The 7,932-nt window shown below is 37.5% G+C and overlaps 1 pseudogene; it reads right to left on the bottom strand.

Annotated features, from left to right (window-relative positions):
• Window positions 1-2,073: 2,073 nt before the first annotated feature.
• Window positions 2,074-2,439, bottom strand: LOC149263318 (heat shock cognate 70 kDa protein pseudogene; annotated as a pseudogene).
• Window positions 2,440-7,932: the final 5,493 nt, after the last annotated feature.

The following is a 7,932-nucleotide window of genomic DNA, read 5'->3' as shown; positions in this document are numbered from 1 at the left end:
CTGTGCTCGTTTCCTTAAAACCACTCAGAATAGAAGGGTTTATAATAAAATTTCTGTAATAGAATACCAGACAACACAATAGTAACTCAAATCTGCAAGGAAATCTACTTCAACCTCTACTGACGATGCCGGTTACTGAAGAAGAAATACAGGATGTTGTTTCCCCAAGAAAAGAATAAGCCTCCTGGGACTGAATGGGTTCCCAACTCTATCTTCCTCATAATATGTGGCTTTTAAATAATGTTAATCTTCTTGGAGCAAAAGAAGAATCTATGAACTCTGGCAGAATAATGGAATTTCTACCTTCCTGAATGCCCATTGCAAATAATGAGGGAGCTTTAAACTGGACTATTTTAGACCAATCTCTTTGTATAATACTTCAATACAAGATTATCGCCAAGGCCCAAATCTAGTCTCCCTCCTGAATTGTTAATCAAGTTCAGGAGGGGTAACAGTATGTTTCTCAAACTTGTCCTACGATTACAAATCTTGAAGCTTCCCACTAGCCATGTCGGATTCCCTCTTCCTGCATTTAGACATAAGGTAGGAAATTTAGCATCAATCACTGATAACTCAGCAGCAAGCTTGGCAATTGGACGAACAGATTTAATCCATGGCTGGCAGAGTTACAAATATCCAATACATTTTCTGGATTATACCATCGTATCCAAGGACTTTATGGATTTCTCTTTTTATCAGACCAACGTTGAATATTTCTCTATCCATGAGATTGCAACTAATATAACCCATGTTGAGTAAAAGGCATAATTGTTTAACATTTGTTTGAAATTGGAGCCTAAACTTCAAAACAAATTGCGTGAACAACACATTTAAACTTCAATTTGAATTGAGAACTGGAGAGAATGGGAAATAATTCACAGCAATGGCGTGCAAGATGATGCCATATGTGGTCTGACTTAAATTCAAATATAATAGATAATGTTGTTTTGGAGACCAACACACCTATTCCGTATGATCTTGTTTTTTTTTTTCCTGTATAAAAACTATTCTATTAAAATTAAAATTAATTGGTGTTGTATTCTCCACTTCAAAGGCTGATAATATTAGGATGTTTGAAATTTAAAACTGTTGGATCAAATGTACATGTGTGATTGAAATTACCACAATTTAACAATTATATCGGAGTCTCTTTGCATTTTTTTGGGGGAAATTACTAATTTATTTAATATTCACAAGATGAAACTATACTGATTTCAAGAAAAATAACTATTACCCTCATTATTAATCTCTTTGCAGTTTTTGGGGGAAATTACTAGTTTATTTAATATTCACAAGATGAAACTATATTGATTTCAAGAAGAATAACTACCACCCTCACTATTAATCATTGATACTGATTTCAAGAAGAATAACTACCCACCCTCACTATTAATCATTGATACTGCTGATTGATAAAAGTTCACATTAGCCATCCCTCTTAACTTTGCGGGGGATCCAAACTGTATCGTATTAAGAAAGTAGGTCTCTAAAAAAACCTTAAGAAATTAGCACTGCAAAAACAAAACACTTAAAATACGACAGCTAGAATCCTAGAAAATCCTACAACCCTACATTAAACACCCATTTATCAAACCTACAAATACCAGTCAAGGACAGGCTGAATTAGTAACAGAGAGCATCAGATATATGCTCAATTGAGCATCAACCCCAAAACAAGGAAAATCACATAACTAATCAAAGTAATCTTGAACCTTTAGCGCATAATAATGTAGTAATTAATGATAATCGCTCTGTTTTAATACATACACAATCCTTCTTATCATTTGCTATCATCACAAATAAATCAAAGCCAGTGTAAGCTCAAGTTCTTACCATGCTGATAGGGAAAGAATAGATAATGATTTGAAAATTTATGAATATGGTGAGCCTGGTCATTTTGTACGAGAATGGAGGGTTAGGAAGTGGTCGCCATCGGGGTCTCAGTCCTCGATACAGGTGTAGTTCAAGTTATGGTCGTCGTTGTCTAAGACGTTGATGTTTCAAACCTATATGGGGACGAAGTATTAGTAGGTCTCCTCCACCTCGTCATGATCATTGAGTTCAACCTTGCGATCATGTCTCATAGGCAATAGCAGCAGCAACAGTGGGCTCATTGATGATTCTCATAACATTCAAATCGGAGATTGCCGCTGCGTCATTGGTTGCCTGCCTTTGAGAATCATTGAAGTGTGCAGGAACAGTGACCACAACATTCTTAACAGTGGTCCCGAGGTAAGCTTCTGCAATCTCCTTCATCTTAGTTAAAACCATGGAAGAGATCTCTTCGGCTGCAAAATTCTTCTCCTCCCCTTTGTATGTTACAACGATGCTGGGCTTATCGCCATCCCCTGAAATGACCTTGAAAGGCCATAATTTCGCATCGCTCACAATGGAGGGATCAGAGAACCTCCTACCAACCAACCGCTTTGCATCTGCCATAACATAGAGAACTGATTTAGATTGAACACAAATGCAAATTCTACATAAACAGAAGAATCTTACAGATGCAAATTCAAGCCTTCATATCAATCACCTTCAAAAAACTATAAGCTGAATTATGTCCATCCTGGTTCATATTCGAGAATGAAAGGGGAATTAATATACAACAACTGAATCACATATACAGAAATAAGCAGTGGAATAAACTCCCTCAAAAGAGTGACAGAGATTACTAATCGAAAACAGTGTTGATAGGGTTCATGGCGACCTGGTTCTTCGTAGCATCTCCGATGAGATGCTCTGTATCAGTAAAAGCGACATAGGAGGGAGTGGTTCGATTCCACTGATCATTGGTGATGATTTCCACCCTGACGTGCTGTCACACTCCCACACACGAGTACGTCGTCCCCAGATCGATTCCAATTGCTGCTCCCTCGCCCATATTGACACTCTCACACACAGAACGCAGAGAGGGAGTTAACTTACGAAATTGGGCCGAGAGCGATCGAACGCAGAGAGGGAGTTAACTTACGAAATTGGGCCAGGAGCTATCGAAAATGTCATAAAAACAGAGTACATACACCTTATCATTATCTGCACAAGGCTATGCATGCAGGGAAGAAAGACATGAAGAGTCTCTGCGAAGAGTCTCATCGCTAGCCGAAGAGTCTCATCGCCAGCAGGCAGTCTCTGCGATGAGTTTCATGGCCAGCAGAAGAGTCTCATCGCCAGCACGGCAGGCCTGGCCTTTCATGGCCCATTACCATGGGAAAAAAATTATTTTTCTATGAAAAAACAGATTAAACGAACGGCAGAAAACACTCCAATCATCTAACACACAAAATCAATGGCTCAGGATCGCACACGTCACATTTTAGGGATGTCTTTCTCAGAGGGAACGCCTTACGGCGTAATGATAAGAAAACCATGAGACAAATGAAAATATCTCACTAATTCGGAATTATTACATACATAAAAAAAATTGGCCTTTAACTTCTTTTAGCTTCAACTTTTTGACTCTCAAAATATACAATTAAATTATTTAACCAACACCAAACATCTTAATCTAAAATTCATCATACAAATTCAAATAATAATAATATGAAAATTTAATTTTATAATATTTTAGATAAATTAAATAAAATATATTAATTATATAAAACAGGAATATTTTTCAAATAAATAAACAAAATTACAAACCAATCAATCATATGGAACAACCTGATAAACCAATCAACCATATGGAACAACCTGATAAAAATAAGTAATTGATACATTTTGGAAAGTGAACGATGTAAAATTGATAAAGTTCAAAATACAGTATGCTAAAATTGTGGAGAGATCTATTAATACATAAGATGTGCCAAACAAAAAATAACAATATCAATATATATTTATGCCTGAGTGAAATCTTTTACTAATAACCTCTTTCTTCGAAAAGGGTTTGCTTTTTAAAAAGTGACTAAAACTGCCATAAATTAAAGGAGGAGGACTCTGTATTCTTAATATAAGAGCCAGAGGTGAAGGAAATTTAAAAAAAATCAATTGAAGACCACTTTTGAGGGTTTACCAAAACTTGGTATAGATTTATCAACCAATATTGAGATTGGAAAGTATTTTAATCACAGATCTATTAATTTATATTGACATTAGGAAATCATTAAAGGTTTTATTAAGAAATTGAACACATTCAACTTCTAGATTTAGAAATCTAAACCCAGTATAATTGACACTGACAATGATTAACAGTGGTAAAACGTTTATGGTTTGTTGACATTGCAGCAATATTCAAGTTTGAAGTTAAGTCATTGCATTAACTATGCCCTGTCTCAAACAAAACATCAAGTCATTATCTTAGCTATGCCCTGTCTAACCAGTAAACTTCAATATAAGCACATTATTTCCATATCAGTTTGCCACTGAAAATGTTTTAAAAAATAGATAAAGAAACTTGGCAGTGAGCAGTCAGAAGAGTATGCCCAGGAAATAAATATGCATTCTTGACATAATGAGTGTTAGATCTCTTCATTGACACGTTTCACTTGGCAAGTTACAAAGTATCACCATAATGAAGGAGCAACAAAGACGCAGTGATGAACGTTATAAAACCTTACAAAAAAAGTTTCATAGCAAAACCTGGAAAGCGGCTTTCCTTGCAGAGCCTTATTGGATTCGAACTCTGAACTCCTGTGAAGAAAGTATATTTATATATACAGAGGAGAGAACCAGAAACGCTAACTAAAAGGCAATGCAGGCTTTGTGTGTTTCTTGCGGTCGGTAGCAGAGTCAGCCAAACCGAACACATTCAAACAAAACCCCTTATTGAGCTATGAAAAATAAATATCCTCTCTTCTCCTCACAGAAGCTCCTTGCGCAGGCGAGCTGGTTGCACTACGTGCCTCCCCATCAAGCATTTCGTAGCCCCTCTCAAAGCCTTCCGCCAAGCCTAGGAAAAAATAATATATCAGACCCTAAATCAGATTTGAAAAAACGAAAAAAAACTTCTGAAAAGAAGTGAAGGGTTAGCTAAATCAGTTTTCCCCAATTTAGGTGATTATTTAATTAGTTTCTTGTTAACAAATACTCAATTTCGCCAAAAGAAAAAACAGATTGACAACATGAATTATGCTCAAATTAAAGTACAGATTGAAAACATGAATTCTGCTCAGATTAAAGTTTCTTTACCTTCTCTGCAGCTGCAGAGATCAAAGCATATGTGTTGATTTGGGCGGCCGTTAGCCTAGAGTTCTTGAGGTTCCCAACGGATCTCAAATGTGAGCCAAACCCTGGTTTAAAGTTAAGTCATTGCATTAACTATGCCCTGTCTCAAACAAAACATCAAGTCATTATCTTAGCTATGCCCTGTCTAACCAGTAAACTTCAATATAAGCACATTATTTCCATATCAGTTTGCCACTGAAAATGTTTTAAAAAATAGATAAAGAAACTTGGCAGTGAGCAGTCAGAAGAGTATGCCCAGGAAATAAATATGCATTCTTGACATAATGAGTGTTAGATCTCTTCATTGACATGTTTCACTTGGCAAGTTACAAAGTATCACCATAATGAAGGAGCAACAAAGACGCAGTGATGAACGTTATAAAACCTTACAAAAAAAGTTTCATAGCAAAACCTGGAAAGCGGCTTTCCTTGCAGAGCCTTATTGGATTCGAACTCTGAACTCCTGTGAAGAAAGTATATTTATATATACAGAGGAGAGAACCAGAAACGCTAACTAAAAGGCAATGCAGGCTTTGTGTGTTTCTTGCGGTCGGTAGCAGAGTCAGCCAAACCGAACACATTCAAACAAAACCCCTTATTGAGCTATGAAAAATAAATATCCTCTCTTCTCCTCACAGAAGCTCCTTGCGCAGGCGAGCTGGTTGCACTACGTGCCTCCCCATCAAGCATTTCGTAGCCCCTCTCAAAGCCTTCCGCCAAGCCTAGGAAAAAATAATATATCAGACCCTAAATCAGATTTGAAAAAACGAAAAAAAACTTCTGAAAAGAAGTGAAGGGTTAGCTAAATCAGTTTTCCCCAATTTAGGTGATTATTTAATTAGTTTCTTGTTAACAAATACTCAATTTCGCCAAAAGAAAAAATAGATTGACAACATGAATTATGCTCAAATTAAAGTACAGACTGAAAACATGAATTCTGCTCAGATTAAAGTTTCTTTACCTTCTCTGCAGCTGCAGAGATCAAAGCATATGTGTTGATTTGGGCGGCCGTTAGCCTAGAGTTCTTGAGGTTCCCAACGGATCTCAAATGTGAGCCAAACCCTGGTTTACGCACAGTCCCATTCAGGGAAGTTTTCCATGTAACAAATGAGTCCAACTCTCTTGATGAATTGACATTGAGGCAATAGCAGCAGCAGTGGGCTCATTGATGATTCTCATATCATTGAAATCAGAGATTGCCCCTGCGTCATTGGTTGCCTGCCTTTGAGAATCATTGAAGTGTGCAGGAACAGTGACCACAGCATTCTTAACAGTGGTCCCGAGGTAAGCTTCATAACGTTTCGGTGGAATCAATCCGAACCCAATTCCACTTTCGTTTCAATGCCTGCATGCAACAGGTTTCATCAATGGATTTTACAAAGGAATTAATATGGAATGGCAGGCGAGTAAAGTTAGAATTTATAACGAAGCAGGCGAGTAAAGGAAGCAGTTGATAACGTTTCGGTGGAATCAATCCGACGGCTCAAACAATTTTAATCGTCTAACCATTAAATCAAGCGCTCACAAATGGACACGTAACCTCAGAGGAGAGTTGGTTGCAGAGGGGAACGCCTTACGGCGTAAATATCTAAAAGTAAGATGTAATACAAGTTCAACTTCTGGAGACTAATGAGACTTTGCTACTCAAGCTTCTCATCTTCATTCAGTAGTAATACAAGCTTCTTTTGTTGTTATATGTTCAATGTCCATTTTCTCTTTTGCTCTAAGCTTTCACTTGAACAAGTTATTCATGTTTCTTTTGTGTCTAATGCCAGATAACTGTCATCTTATCTCTGCATTGATGAATTATATTTGCAAGATTCTTTGTTGCCTGTAGCTAGCCATTCATATGTGGTCATATATGCATCTCCCGGTACAATTATTATTCTCTTTTTCTACTTGTAGCTAGCCATTCATTTATGTTTATGTATGCATCTGCTAGTATGGTCAGTATTCTCCATCCATTCATTGAATCTACAAACTATTGAGCATTAGTGGTCTAAAGCCTTGTAACCTGAGGGTGTTCATGCATGTCTTGAGTAAAAACATAATTGAAATGGTTATATGGCTTGATCCAAAGTATCATTTATTCCAATAGTTCAGAGAACAATATTGAAGATTATATGTTACCAGGCATCTCCTAGCTACAACCTAGGAGAGTTTCCTGGAGTGATAAGAAGTCCTAGTTGCCAAATTTAACACTCCCTCTCAACTAGGGAGAACTTCACCTGCTAAATTGTCTGACAATCTGTACCATCCTTGTCTCTGCTCTGCTCTAGTTTTCTCTGTTGAACCATGAAGAAAGAAGAAATGATCGAGAATGTATCATATCATTCTCCACTGACCCAAATTCAATCTCCAATAATAGAGAGTGTGTCATACCACTCTTAACTGACCCGAAGTCAGTTTCCATTAATCCCAGATCAATATCAAGATCCTAGTATAGGGAGTACGGTAGTACATGATGCATCCATGGGTAGTAATATGGTCCCTATCCTCATTTCCCTACTCGTTTGCCAGATGAGAGGTACTTCCCATGAGTCCTAGACTGAATGGGTAGGATGTGATGGCAGGAGAAGGTGAACCACTCATCCTACTCATATGACATAGGAGAAGGTGAACCACTCATCCTATGCATATCTCAACATGGGGTATCACAGGGGAAGGTGAACCACTCACCCTGTACATTGCGCACCATTAGAGGAAGGTGAATCAGTCACCCTATGGTCACTCATCACTCCAAGAAGTACCCCAAGCCCCCCAGAGCTCCCA

The sequence above is a fragment of the Pinus tabuliformis genome, chromosome 6, assembly GCF_031772625.1.
Source record: "Pinus tabuliformis cultivar Carrire ecotype Pingquan chromosome 6, CPIR1, whole genome shotgun sequence".
NCBI classification, from domain to species: domain Eukaryota; kingdom Viridiplantae; phylum Streptophyta; class Pinopsida; order Pinales; family Pinaceae; genus Pinus; species Pinus tabuliformis.
This window is presented reverse-complemented; position numbering and strand designations above follow the sequence as displayed.